This window comes from Notamacropus eugenii, chromosome 2 (assembly GCF_028372415.1).
Source record: "Notamacropus eugenii isolate mMacEug1 chromosome 2, mMacEug1.pri_v2, whole genome shotgun sequence".
Classification (NCBI taxonomy): Eukaryota; Metazoa; Chordata; class Mammalia; order Diprotodontia; family Macropodidae; genus Notamacropus; species Notamacropus eugenii.
In genome coordinates, this window is record NC_092873.1 from 115,076,835 (window position 1) to 115,096,643 (window position 19,809).

At 35.5% G+C, this 19,809-nt stretch overlaps 1 long non-coding RNA gene across 1 annotated transcript in view; it reads left to right on the plus strand.

Annotated features, from left to right (window-relative positions):
- Positions 1–211: 211 nt before the first annotated feature.
- LOC140526299 (uncharacterized) overlaps positions 212–19,809 on the plus strand; it is a 109,075-nt gene continuing 89,477 nt past the window's right edge. Inside the window, exon 1 of the long non-coding RNA XR_011974308.1 lies at positions 212–555. This is a non-coding gene — a long non-coding RNA (uncharacterized lncRNA). The remainder of the gene's footprint in view (positions 556–19,809) is intronic.

Sequence of the window (19,809 nt, forward strand, 5' to 3'; positions counted from 1 at the left end):
CAGCCTTCCAAGTGAAGGAATGAACATATTTTTGGCAAGATGGTGCTCATTCATGGTTAGTTCCACTAACGAAACACAATGCTCTTAAAGAATTCCCGCCCCTAAAAGTATACATAAATCACAATTTGACCTTATCCTCAGGGAAAAAAATAAAGCACAAGAAAATTCTTGCCAGAGCCAGAGACTATATCCCCTAATCTTGAGCAGAAACAAAGCACACCAAGTCAGGAAGCAGTGTTTCCCACAGCTGTATGAGCTGTGTTGTATGAATTCTACGGTCTTGCTTGAACGTTTTATCATAATTGCAATCCAAATTCAATGATGCTGGGTAACCTGAGAGAATTACACTAGCTGGAAGCAGTAGTTATCAATCTAAGACACTAATTCATACAGTCTCAGAAGCAAAGGTAATGGGCAGGTGCCTAGGTCTCCCCTCAGCTTTGATGCACTTTTGGCAGTACTCACCTCTTAGAAAGGCAGTAGAGTGTATTGGAGAGAGTACCGGACTTGGATTCAGAATATTTGGATTCTAGCGTCTGCTCTGGATTTGACCAGGTAACGTTGGGAAGGTCACTTTCTCACTTTGAGGAACTGTCTTGTCATTCATAATGTGAGAAGAGTATTATTTGTACTCCTTGCCTCAGGGAATCATTGTGACAGAATGACAGTATTTTTCAATACCAAAATGATATATACATTTGAGTTAATGTATGTTTTAATCTTTGCTCTAAATTGTGAATGGTTTGACTGCACATACATGATTCAGCAATGATTTTCACATTGGCAATCTGTAAGTTCTTGTTTACTAGAATACTCAAGTTCATTTTAAAAATACTATACAGTGCTTGCTAAATTCAGCATCTCTCAGTTTTCTTCTTGAAGAAAAGCATTTATGATATAGGGGCATGAGGCTTCTGTATGATTTATATACTTTAGACCTCTCTTGTTTGTTAGTCCTGAAAGAAAATTTGCAACTTATTTATCTTTCTCTGACCCCCATGCCCACCTTACTCTGATATAATCAAATATTAAACTATATGTTGACTTTATAATACCGTTTTGAGATCTGGGCCTGCATGAAAATAGCCAAGGAGCTGGAGATGATTTTCAAAATTCATCAGCAGTTGACATCATAAAAATAGTATAAAACTATTTTGGGGGGAGGGAGAGATAGGAGGAATGGTGTGTGTGAGAGGGGGTGATTTTGTTCATTTTTTTGTTTTGGACAAGGAATTTGAGAAGGAAAAAAGAAGCCTGGTCAACAGAGTAAGAATTGAGGGTTAGTTTCCTTCAAGACATTATGTAGACTTTGCAGAGTTGTGTATTTTGCCTCCTCTTCCTCTCTCTAGAAAGACTCTAATATCTGCTCTTTGTATCTGTCTCCACTGTAAGAGTAAGTAGGATCCTCGCTGGGCTGAGATTAGGTTGAAGCCTAAGTGATGATTGGATGGAGAGACTTCTGTCCAATCCAATTCAATAAATATGTATTAAGAGCCTAATATATGCCAGGTACTGTACTAAGTCCTGGGGATACTATTAATTAAAAGAAAGACAGTTTCAGCCCTCAAAAAGTTTACAATCTAAGGGAGGAAACAACACATTAAGGGTATGGAGTGCAAAGGACAGGACATTAGGGTACAGTTGTCACAGGGCTATCTTTTCTGTGGAACTGAAACCAGGCAGGGCAGCAGATGCAAAGTGGAGTTCAGAGTTGTTTCTTCCTTCTTTAAAGGAAGGAATTGGGAGGAGTTTGATCCATTTACTGCCCCCTACCCCAGCCCTTCAACCAGAGGGAAGAAAAGGATGAGAGAGATTAAATCAATGAAGTCTTGAGTCAACATAATGTTGAGTTTAGAAGTAATGAACTTATCCTGGAAGGGGCATCCTGCTTCTTAGAGTTGAAACCAGACAGGGCAATAGCATGGATAGCTTCTTTTTACTTCTTGCAGCAGAGTTCCACACTACTTTTATGCTTCTCTATATGAATGCTGAGATGGAAGAATAGTCTGTTTCTCTTTGGCAATCAGAGGTGTTTGCATGTACTCATCATTTCTAACAAACTGAGTCAGCAACTTCTTTGATGCCAAAATTTCTTCTTTATGAGCTTTCTGTCCACAAACACACACACACACACACACTCACACACACACACACAATGTATGTGTGTATATATATATGTGTGTACGTATATATATTTTATACATTGGTGTATGTATGTGCATATATATGTATATGCATACACATACACACACACACACACACACACACACACACACACATATATATATATATATATATATATATATATATATATGGAGAGAGAGAGAGAGAGAGAGAGAGAGAGATATTATTCCAATTGTTATCTAAAGTAATTAGCAGCTCCTAACCCTTGTCTCATATTTGATGTTAGCCATGAGTATAGAAACTGGAAGTTAGGGAAGATGGATAAAAGCAGAGGACATGTGCAAAATGTAGAATGAGACAAGAGAAAGGAAAATGCAAAATAATGATTTCCTTCCCTGGACACGAATGAATGAGAAGCATTTGTTGAGCAAAACATTGGTGACAATGCATAAAAAAATCAAGATTATCTCTTATCTCAAGAAGTTCATGTTGTAATGGGGGAGACAACACCCAGATTTCAGCAGCAAGTTTGCTAGAAATGCCTGATGATGATCCTTTGGGTTGTACAACAGATCAGAAAGCAATGCATCTTCTTTAGTGCCATTTCTATTGATAGTTATATTAGTTTCTTACGTTGAACCATTTGAAAGCTTCAAGTACTTTGGAGATCAGAACTTTCTTTTCTGGATCTGCAGTTGCTGTATCTGCGGAAGCAGCACCCACAGATGTGTCAGGTCCCATCCCCACAAGATAATGGCTCCACTTGGTGTAGGTGGTATTAAAGAAAGTGGGATCTTTCTCCTCAGTGATTGCTTCTCTCAGTGATAGTTATAGATTTTGGGTTTGTGGTATGAGTAACGCTGTTCCTCTCAAGGCTCTTAGGTTCTAGGTCACTGGAATGTCTTTATCAGGGCCTGAGGGAAAGTGGTGCTTGAGATGGTGGTGGTGGTTTGACAAGATCACACACCTTTTTTAATTTACTCTGATACATGTATTTTATTGCTTAGGCAAGTCAAAGTGATAGCACTCTCCGTTTCCATTCAGAAACAACGATTGGTTTCCATTTTATGGAAGAACATGCCTCCTCTAGGAGAAACTGATCACCAGAGGTCTCATCATCATGTTCATTGATACTCCACACTTTTTCAGCTTCTTCAGTTGCCTCTCCTCTCTGATTGGAGGACTGAATAATGAAGCAATAAAATCCTCCCAAATCTTTATAAAGGGTTTAGAAGTTTGCAGAAAATTCTTCATTGTCCATCAGCAATTCTGCTTGGTTTTAGAGTATATTACACCCTTGTTCTCAATAACTCCTAGTGCCCCTCCTCAACATCCCCCCTTTACTTTTGTGTGTTGTATTTCCCCATTAGATTATAAACTCCTTAAGCATAGGGACTGTTTCTCTTTTCCTTATTTGTTTTCCCAGCACTTAGAATTTAATTTCATTTAACTCTAACTTCCCTCCACATAACTTCTAAAATGGCATTTCTTAAGTCAGATCTGTGTACCATCAGTTTCTTGTTCAATTACCCTATCGGTTCTTTAGTAGCTCTGGAATCAAATATAACCTCCTCTTCTTACCAATTAAAGACCTTCTCAATCTTGTTACAACTTCATTTTCCTACCTTATTATACATACTTTACAGTTTAGTGAAACTGGTCTAGTTCTTACTCACATGTGACTCTCTGTCTTGTCTCTGCTTTTGTAGTTTGTTATCCAAACTTTCAAATCCCCTTCCTCCTTCTTCTTAAACTCCCTAGCATCCTTTATATTTTAGTTCAAATATCACTTTCTAAATGAGACCTTTCCTGAGCTTCACCTCTCCCATATCTGTGGCCTATGCCATCCACCAACACTCCTTAATTACACTTATTTTTAACATACATGTATAATCATGTAAATGTTGTGCCTATTGATTAGATGTAGGTTTCTTACGAGCAGAAAGTATCTTTACTTTTTATATTTGCATCACCATCATCTAGTAAACTCCCGAATGCAAAAATTGTACTTAATAATGCTTATTAATTTGCTTCAATGACACTATAAATTAAATTGTACTAATGTCCCACATGCCATAAGGGCATCTTGCTTCTTACATAGAACAAAGAGAATTTATACACCATGCATAATATTAAATAGGAATATTAGATAATAATAAGCTTCCTTCTGTCTTTTGCATATACATTTTTCACAGACAGGTCTTCTTTGAAGAAACGTATAGGAATTCTGTGAGAGTTAGTCATTATGTTTAAGGTAAATAAGTGATAGATATTAGTAGATGAGAGCAATAAATATGTAATTCTGTAAATATCTTCATCGCCCTCTTAAGTTATAGTAAGGAAAAATTAGCAACATCCCAGATAATTGCCAGCAAGGCATCCCAGTGACCAATAGTGTCACTGAAGGCATTCAGTTTCCTTCCCACTTTAACCCAGACTTTGACTCACAAAAAGTATTCGTAGTATCAGGGATTTTTTGCTTGGTTCATAATTTTTTCCTGCATATTTTTCCCAATTCAATTCAAGAAATATTTATCAAGGTCCTGCTATGTGCTAGGCACAATGATATAATCTGCTTTTTCAGAATTTTTTTTTCTGATATAACATGAAAAGGGAGTAACATTTTGACCTTTCCAGAATGAATTTCTTCTCTATTTAATTGGTCATATTGAGGAATTTTTACCAATTATTTTATCCAGTTTGTCTAGCTTTAGCTAGTCAGAGGTTCCCACACTTATTTGAACTACCACCTCTTTTTCAAAAAAATTACTGAGGCCCCCTGAAAATCTACTTTCTTTAACCCATTAATGATTTTTAAAAATACCAATTCAAAAATATTTTACATATTTAAAAAAGTGATGTATCAGAAATTTAAAAATTTATTATAAAAATTTATTATATATACATATATATATATTATATGTGGGGATTTTCCTTTATTGAAGTTTCGATGATGCAATATTGTACCATAAAGTATTTATGTAGCCATAAAGTATCATATTACAAATAGGTCATGACATGCACACATTCTTGTTCATACATACTAGATTTCCAGACAATTCAGTGACACGTTCACCTTCCAACACTTGCTAGTTAAGTCCTGTTGGTGGATTTGACCACTGATTCGTTATAACTTGCATTTTTGTGTTTATATGGAAAATAGTGTAATCATTATGACTTTAACTCTGTTGCACAACAGATGAAACATGTCCAAACTTTAAAAAAGTTTTTTTTCTTCTCTTCTTCTTTTTCCTTATGATACCACCATCCCCTTATTTTGTATTCAACACCCCCGAATTGTACCTGAGGCAACTACTGCCCCCTGTTCCAGTTCATTTCAGTGCTCCCCCCACACAGGAGACAGTATCACCTACTTTGGGATTCTATGGGACTAACACTTCATATGACATTGGGTACTGAGGTGGAAGAAATTAAATGTGATAGTTACAGTGTAGTTGATAAAAACAGATAGCTATAGAAATACTGTTGAAGTCTTCCACAGTGTGTGTGTGTGTGTGTGTGTGTGTGTGTGTGTATGTGTTTCTAGATTGTTTTCACAGTAATCTGATTTAGTTGTCTTTCATGCCAACAACTTTTTCTAGGCTCTTTCCTTCTTGTTCTCTCCATTCCCATCATATTTTCTTCTTTTGTGAGAAAATATTACTTATTCTTGCATTCTCTCCATGATATCTTTTCAATGAACTTGTACTTTAAAGTAGAGTTGCTTTTGGATGGCACATCTCTTTGCTGGTCAACGAGACGTGGTATTTGGTGATGAAGATTCTTTCTAGGATGTTTTGACTTCCTTAATGTGGTGATAGTTTTATCTTTATTAAATTGTCCAAGAGATGATAAGAACATATATTTAGTGATGGGTGTCATTTGGTCTCCTTCCTATTATTTACAAATGAGGAAACTGATGCCTAGAACAAATGACTTGTCCAAGATTATACAGATAGTAAACAGAACCAAGACTAAATTAAAAGCTCATGACTCCAAATCTAATCCTCTTTCTATTCTTATATGCCTTAGAATCAGTGTTTTATTCTCATTTACTTTCCACTTTTCAGTCAAAATATTGTTTAAAGAGTTTAGGTTGGAGCTGTTGAAATTATGACATTGTTTGATGTTCATTATGACTGGTGTTTTCAGTCTTTCTTCTTGAAGGAAGTATTCATTTTATAAAAAGTGTGAAACTTCTAAATAGTGTGTAAGTCTATTTTCATTTCATAATTCCTCATCTTTAATTTTTAAAGCACTTTTTCTTTTTCCTCTTTGCTCATATTTTCATTTAGGCAACCAGGGTACAAGATGATGCAAGATGCAGGAGTCCAATATACTTCTTTTACCATTTAGGAAACTGAGACTCAGAGAGCTTAAAGCACTTGTACAAAGTCACTAAGGTAGAGCATAATAGTGATTAGAATAGTGATTATCTGATCATTATGATTAGAGCCAAAGGTCTATAACACCAAAGCTCTGCTCTTTCTCCTATGCTACACTTTCTATTTAGTTTGGAGGGTCTTGTATTATACTTGACATGGAGACTTATAGAATGATAACTAGCCTTGAAAGAATAAATGAACAGATATCATTTAACCAACTTAACAGTAGCCTTTGGCTTGAATAGTCGTAGGAGAGGAAAGCAGTCTTCTTATGACCTCTTTGAAATACACTTAATCTCTTAATTTAAAGATTTTTGCAATCAGCTACTGGATGAAAAGAATCTTGCTGAAACACATTTTCTGAAGAAAAATAAAATCCACAATGAATACCTTAAATCCATTATTGTGTCACTGCTCTTTTCAACAAGTACTTACTCCGTTAAAAAAAAAAGACAATTTCTACTATGCAATCATGGTTTATGAAACCTGAAGCTGAGTCAACATTGTGGTGGAGGAACACAGTTGGCAAACATTTCTATTATCTTAGTACCCAGGATCATTGCAGATAATCAGGGAGTTTCTCTTCAACTCTCAGAATAGAGGGATAGCATAACTTAACAAGATTTTGAATATATAGGAACTTTGTAAAATTTTAAAATTGAATCTGTCTCAATATTTAGGAATAAATATAATATTCATGCCCCACAGACATGGGATGTTTAAGTTCTCACAAAGGTTTAATATGGGAAATATCTAGAAAACAGGTAAATGTTATAGCTTCTGTTCATGTCTCTACAGAAGAATTTCAAATTGGGAGTATGGACCTTTGTGTGAAAGCTTTCCTTTCTCCACCCTCATCCTCTTGCCCTCAAGAAAGCAAATATTTAACTGGGAATGATAATTTTTAAATGGGTTGATCTAGAGAGTTTGCTAGATAATGTCATGAAGTCCTCAATTAACTAACTGAAATCTTAGAACCAGTGCTTTTGGAAGCATGTAAAAAGTATCTCCCCATGACAAGGGTGTCTTGCTAAGAGAAGATAAGGAAGTATTAATAAATGAATGATTGACAATCAGGAAGATGAACTCTTATAAGATGAACTGTTCCACTGAAAGTACACTTTCTCAGTTTAAGGTACAATATCATTCATGCATCCAAAGAACTCCTACAGGAGCAGAAGCAGACATTGAGACTGATTTGATCTAGGTTCAAGAGTTCTCAAGTTTGAAGATTTGGTTATTTGGAAATTGGATTTTCTAGACAGATAAATAATTTCCTAACTCAGCATGTTTCTTGGTGAAAGGAAAAAAAATGTATACATATTGTTCCAGTCTACTTGGATAAGTAAACCAGTCAGCTTTTCAAATAATGCATGTCTGAAGATAAAGGAATTACTTGTTCTCAATCATCAAAGCATATTTACTTTTTAATGAAAGGTTAGGATTAAGAGTATGAACCATAAGGTAGCAAAATGAGTCCTGCAGAAGACCTATGAAGAATTCTGAGAAAATGGGACCTGCCAAAATTTCACCAAGGTTGTCCCAATGGCAAATCCAAGTTCAATTTTTTTGGTGGATGAGTAGAGAGAATTGGTGACTTGTTAGAATGCTATATGTCTTTTCTCTATCTCTTTTTGGGTTCCTATAAATCCTTCAGATCATTTGTGTTAGTTAAAATGACTATTAGTGATTTTAATATCTTTTGATGTTGCTCCATTTTCTGATAGTTTCCCTGGGATTCCTAAAGCATGTATTTCCTCAAAAGCCTTATAACTTATTGCTCTTTTCCACTGCTTCTGCCACCCACAGCAGGTACTCCCTTTGCCACATAGTTTTCTTGGCCATCCTTATCTAAATATCTACAGACTTCCCTTTCTAACTTCCTCCTGGGTTGAAAAAATACTATTCATTGTGAATTTTGTTGGTTTTCATGCTCAGAATTGTGTTTTGTGTTTATGATTATTGTGCAGAAAAAGTTTTGAGGGAGTCTTGGCAGTTGTGACCTTTTACTCTGTCATCTTGTTCCTTTTCTAAAAGAATAGTTCATTAACTCTAATAACTGGGAATGTAGAGAGATGACAATTGAATCCTTTCACCTTGTTTTCTAGGAGGCAGAGGCTTTACTTGGAAAATAGACAGTATTAATTATGTTTGGCAGAAATCCAAATATTTCATTCTCATTGCAAGTTATAGCAAAATTTGTAAGATTCAAGATTGATTAAATAATGGTTTTCAATAATGACAATATTTATAACCTTTTTCCCCCCCTTTTGAAACTACCAGGGTATTTGTCCACTCTTCCTAAATACCTGATTAAGACATTTAGAGATTATCGTCTCAATAGCTTTACAGTAATGCCAAACTTTCTTTGATCCATCTAAACATCTCAAGAGCTACACTGATTTCCCCTCTTATCTACCAACCTCTTTTTCCATTGACTTGTTCATCCAAAAATTCACATTAATAATTTGTTTTATATACCAATTTGTTTCACTTAATCTTTCTTATTATCTTGCTTTAATAATGACTTTACCCTTTTTCTTTTTCCTTGAATTTTTCTCTTCAGATACTTACTCCTTGCTCCTCCTGGATTCTGGTCCTTCTTCATCCTCTCACAAAAGTCAGAACCAAAACCTTTAAATTTAACCATTATATTTTTCTCAGTTTTCCAAAATTTCTCTTCCCTCATTTTAATATCTTGTTCCCTTAACACATAAAATTCCTCAGGTCACCTACAACATTTTTTCATTCAACTCACTTCATTGTATCTTCTACTTCAAACACATCATACTCCCACAGAAGCTAGAAGTAAGAAGAATGAGATCCCCAGAAAACAATTCAAGATTATATTGCCTAAAATGTGAAATGAGTTTTCTTTTTCTCTTGCCTCTGAGTAAAGTTTCTGATGTGCATCTTCCAATCATCTCCAAGCAGAGACATTATTATTTTAATTACCCTAGAACATTTTTCTTTGAGTCCAAGGGGATAGAATTATCCTGGATGAGTTATCTACCTATAATAGTCTGAGTTATACTATCCAACATATTCAAAGTTTGTGCTAAAGATCTTTGTGCAACTCTCAGAAAGCAACAAAAATTATAGAAACATAGTGTGAAATCTAAACAGGTTATAGATATCCTATAGTGAGTGTAATCCTAGCCTCATCCTCAATCACATTTTGTAGTAGCTAAAGTTCAAAAAAAATCAATGGACTTGCGCAATATCCTGCCCCATTGATGTTAAAGAAAGAGACATGGATTATGATGAACCAAGGAAGTTTCTGTGTGGTATAAAGTTTGAAAAAACAAACAGAAACATCTTGTGTAGCAGAGCCAAGATGGTGGAGTATAAACAGGGACTCCTCCCAAATTCCCCTCCAAACAACTTAAAAACAAAAACATTTCAAAATGAGTTTTGGAGTGGCAAAACCAAATAAAAGACTTGATGGAAAAAATTTCCCACCCAAGACAATATAGAAGCAGGAAAGATCTTTCTCAGTGTTGTTACAGTGGAGAGTGGTTTAAAGCAGGCTGTCCCTAACCACACCTGGGCAAGGTAGCAGTAGGAAGACTGAATCATGAGTTACTGCTTTCAAAGCTCATAGCCCACATATGATAAGGGGGAAGGACAACTGGCAAAAGGTAATTATGAGGGACCATTTACTGGTACTGGAGGCAGGACTCTGTTGCATTGCCATATGCAATTCTAGGTGGCAGTCCCAGGGTGAGGAGGAGCACTAGCACACTAGAACATAAGACCATAAGGGAGGGGGTCCCTAGGTACAGTTCCAGGACAGAAAAAGAATGCTTGTGGTCTCTCAAAGGCCAGGAGAGCAGTGACCACAATTCTCTTTAGATCATACCACATTGAAAGAAATGAAAACTTACAGGTCCCCAGAATTAAATAATAGCATCATGTGACACCTAAAGCATGGGAGAGTGCCCCCTTCACCCCAGATGTACGGTGCAATTTTAGCACTAAGTTAAAAGGCAAGAAATAGACTGAAAAAATGAGCAAACAATGAGAAAGAACCTAACCATCAAAAGTGAGCATGGTGACAGGAAAGACCAAAACACAAACTCAGAAGACAATAAAGTCAAAGCATATAAATTCAAAGCTCTGAAGAAAAATGCAAATTTACATAGAGAGAGGACATGTCACGATGAAATGATATCTAAAAAATAAAAATTATTGAGTGAGCAAGAGGAGTATACTGAAAGAAGAGACAAAGGAGAGAAAGAATGGAATGAGTTATCTGACATAAAAGAGATGCAAAAGAGCTTTGTACAATGGAGAGGAAGATGGGGGAGGTGGGCAACACTTGAACTTTACTCTCATATGAATTGGTTCAAAGACAGAATAACATGTACACTTAGTTGTGTATAGAAATCTATCATACCATAAAGGAACTTAGGCAGGGAAGGACATGTTTTTAGGAGGGAGAGGGTGAAAGTAAAGAGTTAATAATCATAAATGTGGAAAAAAACACAGCAAGTTTCTCTTATAAAGACCCCATTTTTCAAATATATAGAGAACTGAATCAAATTTCTAAGTATATAAGTAAATACTGAATTGGCAAATGGTTGAAGGATATGAACAGGCAATTTTCAGATAAAGTAATAAAAACCATTTATAGTCACATGGAAAATATCCTTCAAATCACTATTGAATAGAGAAATGTAAATTAAAACAACTGTGAGATATCACCTCACACCTATCAGGTTGACTAATATGACAGAAAAGGTAAATTATAAATTTTGGAAGGAATGTGGGAAAATTGGGACACTAATGCACTTTCAGTGGAATTGCAAACTGATCCAATCATTCTGAAGAGCAATTTGGATCTATATTCAAAGAGCTATAAAACCATGAATACCCTTTCATTTAGCAATACTACAACTTGCTCTGTATCCCAGAGAAAACTTTTTTAAAGAAAATTACCTACATATACAAAAATATTTATAGCTGCTCTTTTTGTGGTAGCTGAGAATTAGAAATTGAGGGAATGCCCATTAACTGGGCAGTAGGTAAAGAAGTTATGGTATATGATTGTAATGAAATACTATTGTGCCATAGGAAATGATGAAGAACATGCTTTCAGAAAAATCTGGAAAAATTTAGGTGAACTGATGCAAAGTGAAGTGATCATAACCAGGAGCATAGCATACATAGTAATCACAATATTATACAATCATCAACTGAGTGTCACTTAGCTATGATTTGGAAGGTCTTATGATGAAAAATAATATCTGCTTCCAGAGAAAGAACGAATAAAGTCTGAATGTAGATCAAAGCATACTATTTTTTAACTTTCTTTTTGTTTATTTATGTTTCCTTTCACAACATGAGTAATATGGAATATGTTTTGCATGACTGCATGTGTATAATGTATATCAAATTGCTTGCTATGTCAGGAAAGGGGGAAGAGAGAGAGAGGGAGGAAGAAAATTTGGAAACCAATTCTTTTTTTTTTTTAGAAAATGAAAGATAAAAATTGTTTTTACATTAATTGGTAAAAATGTTTAACATTATACTACCCTATTATAGGATTGGGGAGGTATAGCTGAGTAACTACTCATGTGAACAATAATGTGTAATTTGATGGGCTATAAGCCTAATCAATATAGTTTTGTCTGCCTCAAGACAGGATCTGTGATTTCATTTGTCTTAGAATTTCTTAGAGAAATTTCTTAGGGAAAATCCCTCTTTCTGTGGAAGTTGGCATCATGTCTTCAAGATGACCAAAAGGTTAAGCAATCTTCCCATTACATGGGTAGATGTGCCAGGATATGTCAGAAACAATTCATGAAGCCAAGTTCTCCTGACCCTAAGGCCTGTTTACTTCCCTATACCATGCTGCAACATGGCAACCTAAAGAATTAAATGCCATTTGAAGATACTGATCTGAGTGTTTTGCTTTGTTTTCATTTGAACTTGTTCCTTTATCTATGTAGGAAGTGCCTAGTGAGGAAACTTTCTGCTGATGAGAAGATAAGCAACTTCTATAGTCTTAAAAAGTTGCCCTGAGGTACTGAGAGAGGAAGCAATTTGCTTGGTGCTCTATAAACATTATATGGCAGAGGAAGGACTTGAATCTAGATTGTCCTGATCCAAAGACCAAGTTTCTCTCTGCTATGATACCTACCTCTTAAACTGCATCAATCAATGAGTCCAGAGCAAGGAAACCAGTAGTACCACTGTATTTTTCCTCAATCACACTGTATCTGGGATATACCACTCTATTTTAGGAAAGATACTGAAAAATTGGAGTTTATCTATCAGGTTGGTGAGGGAGCTTGAAATTACACCATGCAGTAACTGATGAAAGTACTGGGGAGATTTAACCAGGAGAAGAGAAGACTTGATGAACGTGGGTGACTCTATCTTTCCTTAAGTATTTGAATGGGCCCATCATCTAGAAGAGGGATGTGTTTTGATTGCTCCTTGAGGATAGATCTGGTCAATGGAGGAAATCTACAGTGAAAATAATTTCAAGTTGTCATAGAAAAGTATTAATTTTTAAAACTGTACAGAATTAGCATTGGTTGCCTTGAGAAGCAGTGACCTCTCCATTACTTGATATTTTCAAGTGAAGGCAAGATGACCATTCAGTACAGATAATGTGGATGGGAATATTCTTTAAGTAAAGGTTGGCCAAAATGTTCTCTGAGATCACTTACGGTATTGAGAAGCTATGAATACATGATGATTGACTACAATATTAATTAACAATATGTTGGTCCAAATATTGGTCACCTGGAAATAAGACCAGATTCTTTAAAATCACATTTCATTGAAAAGGTATCTGTCTACGTATTTAACTATGCATGTACCTGCCTATTTATCTAATCTTCCTATTTATCTATTCATCTGTCTGTCTGTATAGCTACTTCTTTCATCATCAGGTCTGGTAACTATATTGAAAAAATCACCAATTGCAATTTTTACTCAAGTTTTCTACACAAGCTAGATTTGCATGTGGGAGGAAGGGAGGTTGGAGAATGTGATCTATTTGTAGACCCATGTGAAAAATTCACAATGTAGAAAAAACTTTCAAGAACCTTTACTCTTCTCAAGAGTTATAGGCTGTCAATTAGTCAACATTTATTGTGTACCTGCTATGTGCCAGGTATTGTGTTCAGTGCTAATGGAGTTTTTGAAATCCAGTCCCCTCCTCATTTTACAAATGAGGATACATGAACAGAAAGGTAAAGAGACTTGTTGAGGATACAGTGTACTGCTTTGTTTATTAGCTTAGATTCTTTTAGATGATTTTTATTTCAATTTTTCTCTAACTACAGGGTAGAGCTCATTACAAGGGAGACCTTGTTTCATCTTTTTTTGTACGTGATTGTCCTACCTTAGCTTCTACTTTTGGAGGTTTCAGATGGTAGATAAGGACCTACTTGTGCTACTTTAATTTGGCAGCTAAGTGGTATAATGGATAGAATGGTGTTCCTGGAATCAAGAAACCCTGTATTCAAATCCAGCCTCAGACATATAATAACTACATGATCTCAGGAAAGTCACGTAACCTTCCAGACCCTCAGTTTCCTCATCTGTAAGAGGAAGATGACAATAGCATCTCCCTCCTAGGGTAGTTGCAAGGACAAAATGAGAAAGCATTTGTAAAGATAGTGTTTGCAAATAGTACTTAAATTTCTATTTAAATTACTATTATGATGAGTGTACTGTTTTATTTTTATTTTTGCATTATCAATGAAGGCAGGAGTGCATCTGTCAGTAGGTCCTCCCTTTTCTCCCTCTGACCCTCACCTAATAGGAATTAAGACAATGTGATCTGGACTGTGATTCAGCATCAGTAATTTGTTGTAAGGATGGAAATGTAAAGGTCTGCTGGCAATACTTGCACTCCTCTAAGGAAAAAAAAGGAAACAAGACAGAGTGTGGCATAGTGGCAGAAATGTGATTAGTAAGAAGAGAATAAAGGTGATAGAGAAGGATGGGAAACCCACAAAAGATTCTTTCAGGGGGAAGTGTTTGGAAGGCTACTATCTCCATTCTTACTTCCTCAGTTGAGGTGGGAAAGAAAGAAGTGTGAATCATGAAGTAAAAAGCCTGCTCCTAGATCAGGGAGCTGTTCCTTTTAGAACCAGTGGCAATGGCCATTCAGGAGTTACATGTCAACCTATTCCAGCCTGGGAGGAAGAGGAGCCCAGGAATTAGTGCATTCTGGAAAGCCTGTCCCCCATTAAAAATTAACCCTCCGAGAGAGGGACTTGTTCACAAGTTCCTCTCTGGACAATATTGGAGCACAGAAAGATGCATTTTAAGTAGAACAAGATCCAGGAAAAAGCCAGCCCTCAATTCTCTCTAGAGAGATATATATCTTCCTATAGCTCCTCAAACTTTTTATGAAAGAAAGCATGAATATGGATTTGTGGAAAGGGAAACTTTATTGAAAGTATCTAAGACAGTCTAATTATTGGAAAGAATACTGCTCTGGTGACAGGGAAAGGTTTTCTTACGGAAAAAGGTTTCTTGAGAGTATGACTTAGCACAGAATGATGTTATATGAGAGAGGATGATGGGGAACATTTAGTGAATACCACATTTCAGGTAGATCTTTAATCCCTACTGGAGAGTCACACCTTCCTGTGAGTTGCTTTGTCTTCTGAATCCTAAATACCTCATTTCCTATAAATTTTGCCCTCTTAGTCTTCTCTGATTTTCTTACTGATGAAAACTGACAATTTGGGCAATCATGGAGCCAGAGTACATCAGGAAGGTTAGAAAGAATAGACCTCCCTCCCACTTTGTCCAAGACCATTACTTTCAGCAATTTCTCCTATGCTCCATAACCTCTTGTACTCCTGGGGATCTCCTTCCCACTTACTAGGTCAAAAAAATGAGAAATCAAGTGACCCACCCCAAAGTCAGTAACATAGTTGGCAGTACCATATTAGTCTATTGAAATCAAATTTAGTACTTTTTTTCTCTCTGTGCTAATTTCTCAAAAACCATCTCTGTTAGTGAAAGAGATGGAAGAAAGTTCCCAAATATTCACCAATAACTAGAACCCCAGTAAGCAGAATCCAGGAAAAAGAAGTTGAGCCTCTTCTTAATGAGTGATGATGCTTTTTTCATGTAGAGGTTCTTATAGTGTTTTTTTTATTTTTATGGCACCCAATAGAATTTGCACTTTGCTGGTAAAGCCTTGGACAAGTGTTCCCTCATAAGGTATTCATAGTGAATTTTAATAAGAGATTTATGAATAAGGATAATTTATTAGGTAGCAATTTGAAGAATGGAACATGAAGAATGGTTTCAAGGTTATTTCAGTGGTATAGGGGATTCAATGATAATAACGGCTTGTGTAGCTGTCGCACCAGGGGGAAGAGAAAGGACAGGAAAGATTTGAAAGGTTTGCAGAGGTAGAAATGATAGAACAAATGGTTACTGATCACATGTTGAAATTATACCATGTTTTCAAATATTAGAGATTGGATAAATGGAGATGTTAGTGCTAAGAATAATAAAATCAGACGAAGAGTTTTAAAAGAACATTGCTTTTGAACATGTTGAATTTGAGGTGTTGGTGGAACATCAAAATAGAGATATAATTTAAATAAATAAATAAGTTTAATTTTCAGAGGAAGGGTCAGGACTAGTGGTGGGGATTTGGGAATCATTTTCACAAAGGAAAATACCATCCACTGGGGAATTATCTGTGAAAAAAGTGATTACTAACATTTGGGAGTAAGTGAGATTATCCAAGGAGAGAAAGGGGAAGAAGGCCCAGGACAAGACCTAGAAGAATTCAGTTATTGAAGTATCAAAAAGAAACAGTAACAGAGACTTAAAGAGAGAACAGATGATTTTGGTGTTTCAGAAGCCAAGATGTTATATCTGGGATTTGAAATATGCTTTGAGTGGGATCAGAGGAATCATATACTGAACACCTTTATAGATGCAGCCTGGGCTGTAACTGAATTGACATGTCATCATATAGACTATGTTCCAGTTACTAGAGTCCCAGGTCCAGAATATCCTATAATAGAGAACAGAGAGCTCTCCTCAAGGTCAGAATGACCTGTTAAATGTAGCCTGCATTATATGCTAACTGTGTCAGTCTGGATAAGTCCCTTAACTTCTCAGTTCATCTAAGACTAGAAGTTTCAGAGCAAGCAACCAATTTGTAGAGAGATTGTCTAAATTTTTTTTGCAGAATTATTTATAATCTTGTTGTCTCCTCATTAAAGTGTAAGGTGCTTTAGGGATAGGATTGTTTCATTTTTTGCCTGGGAATCCTTAGTGGAATGATACAATGGACATAGCATTGCCATTACTGTAAGAAATGATGATGAGGAGCTCCAGAAAAAAAAAAAAAAAAGCAAACTAGAAAGATTTATATGAAGTAACCCAAAGTAAAGTTGATAGAACAAGAACAATTTATGTAACAATAATATAGTATAATAAACTTTGTAAGTTTAATGAACTCTGATCAACACAAAGACCAACCATGATTCCAAAGAATGCATAATAAAAAACATGCTGTCTATCTCCAGATAGAGGGCTTTGTTTTTCTCACTCCCTCAGTGGATGGTGAAAGGGAGAGAATTCATAACTGAAAATAAAGTAAAATAAACTTGAACCAGGAAAAAAAGAAAAGAAAACTGGCTGTTCATATCTTTGACCATGTGTTTATTGAGGAATGGCTCTCATTCTTTGTAAAGGAATTTAAATGGGAAGATGTTTCCCATTCATTAATAGGCCCATGTCACTTGCCTGGGTCACATAGAAGACTGAATCGCATGAGTCTAAGTCACATGGAACAGGAAAGGGTGGATCAGGAAGGGTGGAACAGGAAGAGTCAGAACTGGAGCAGAGCTGAGAGGAAATTGATCAGAGGAGTCAGAACTGAGGGAGAAAGGCAGACAGCTAAGCTCATGAGTGTTTGCTTGTGGGAAGGCCTGATAATGTGTATAGACTTCTTGGTTACTATGATGGATCTGGCTTTCTAGTATGTGAATAAATGTTTTGGTACTGTCTTCCATGTGGAGAGTCTGTTGTATTTCATGATTCGGAATTCCACTGGCATATTCATGGCTATCCTAAGCACTATGAATATCAGCTGCTGTAAGCACTGTGGGTATCCCATTGGTGCTACATTGTTATAAATGTGAATCAATCCTTTATATATTTTTGAGAAGAGAGCTTTATCAAGGAAGTTTACTAAAAATATATTTTTACCTTTGGTCTTCCAATTTTAGCTATTTTGGATTTATTTGTGCAAAGCTTTATAAATTTTTATCATCAAAATTTCCCAATTTCTCTTTATGATCCCCTCTATTATTTGCTTATGTATGAACCTTCTCTCATCAGTATATCTAGGAAACTATTTATTCAGACCATATTGCCTCTGTAAGAAAAGAACACTGACAGATCCAATCCATCCTCCACATCTTTAAAACAGCCTGTCTGGAAGAAGGAAAGTTTCTTTAAGCTTTGAGATTTTAGTTTCACCAGTCTGTTCCTTCTATATTCATTGTGCCTAAAAGTAAAATGTCATTGAGACCAGGAAAGGAGAAATAAAGTTGAGTTTCAGTGATTGATGTAACTATATATTTTCTCACATAGTTAATAATGGAGTAGAGCACATACTATTGTGCAAAAAGAAAAAACAATGTGGTTGAATCAGGAAGGAACATGATATTTTCTTTCATTTCTTCAGTTATGACTTGGCTGTTGTGTATAATCCCATTTTCATGGACAGGAACTGGAAAGAAATATCATAAATAATAGCTGCTCATATTAGTATAATGCCTTTCTCCTGGTTGTCTCAAGTTGGTTGACATGGTGTTGTAAGAACTGATACTTAACCTTAACCTGTATTGAATTTGGTAATCAGGAGTGACTGATAGCATGAAACAGGTTTCTAATGACTTCAGAAATCATATTTTATGTTTAAAAATTATTACACCTTACTTAAATTAAATACGGGGCCTACGAATAACAATTATATATTTTTATCCCTCTTTCCCCTTTCCAGGAGTCCTTAGAGTTCAGAAAATGAGTGGTAATTTCACAATGGAGTGAAAAAAATAAATAATTGATTGTCCAGACTTCTATTCTTGCCTAATCACTAGGCATAAGACGTTAGTCCACACATAGCTTCACTAAGCTTTCTTATCTCTAAAATGGGTGTAATACCATGTGCATAAATTATCTCAATGCATATTGCCTTTCTATTTTTATCAAGGTGATGATTCCAATGATTTAAAGTATAGCACAAAAATAATGATTAGTAGAAAATAGAATTTCAAAATAATGAAAGAGATAGCAAAAAAGTACCAAACTCTCTTGAAAAATAAATTCAACTCAACTGGTCATATGAAATACATCACAGGTAGCTGAACACATTTTTGGATCTAATTCTTGAACTTGTTTTTTTTTTTTAAGAAATTGGTGGCGAACAGGTCAGAAGCCATAGGCTTAGGGCAAGGTAGCTTCCCTAACATCTGTGAAGGTGAATATTTTAAAATCTAAGCCATGAGCTTGATATTTATTCCTAGAAAGTGTCTAGAAAATATTAGGGAGAAGGCAATCACTCTGAGACAGTTTCAATTCATCAAGAACCAGTCAAACTAGATTGATTTCATTTACTTTATTGACTAGCTTATAAGGCTGGTAAAGACATCAAACTATTACTTAATAAGGCCATATCTGTAGTATAATGTCCACTTACAGATGCTATATTTTAAAATACATTGACAAGTGGATATGAGTTCAAGGGAAGAAGATCAGAATATTGAAGTTTCTTTAATTCATTCAGTTGAGATTGGCTCAATAAAATCAGCATTTTATGGAATAAATCCATTATTTTATGGAAGAAATGTCTCACGGGGCATATGACAGGTAGGAGCCTTCAAAAAAATTAGAAATACTATAATATGGCAGAAGAGCTAGAGTTTTTATTTTTGTCCTTAGAAATAAGAACTCAGAATAATAACTGGAAGAGAAAATGCTCCTGGAAAATTTTATATCCAAAAAATGAAATAAACTACCTTGACTTTGTAGTGATTGCTCTGTCATTGAAAGTCTTCAAAAACAGGTAAAATGGCCACTTTTCTTGAATATTGAGTACAGGATTTCATGCTTTGGGTTTTCGTTTCAACTGTATGCAGGCATATTTTTGAAAAATTGTGGGTATAATGCTGCCAAAGTCAATTAGACTTGAAATCAAGAGGGATCCTGGTTCTAATTATGACTTTGAAACTTACTGGTTGTACATGTAACCATGGACAAATATGAAAAAGTAAAATTGTTGGAGTTTGTT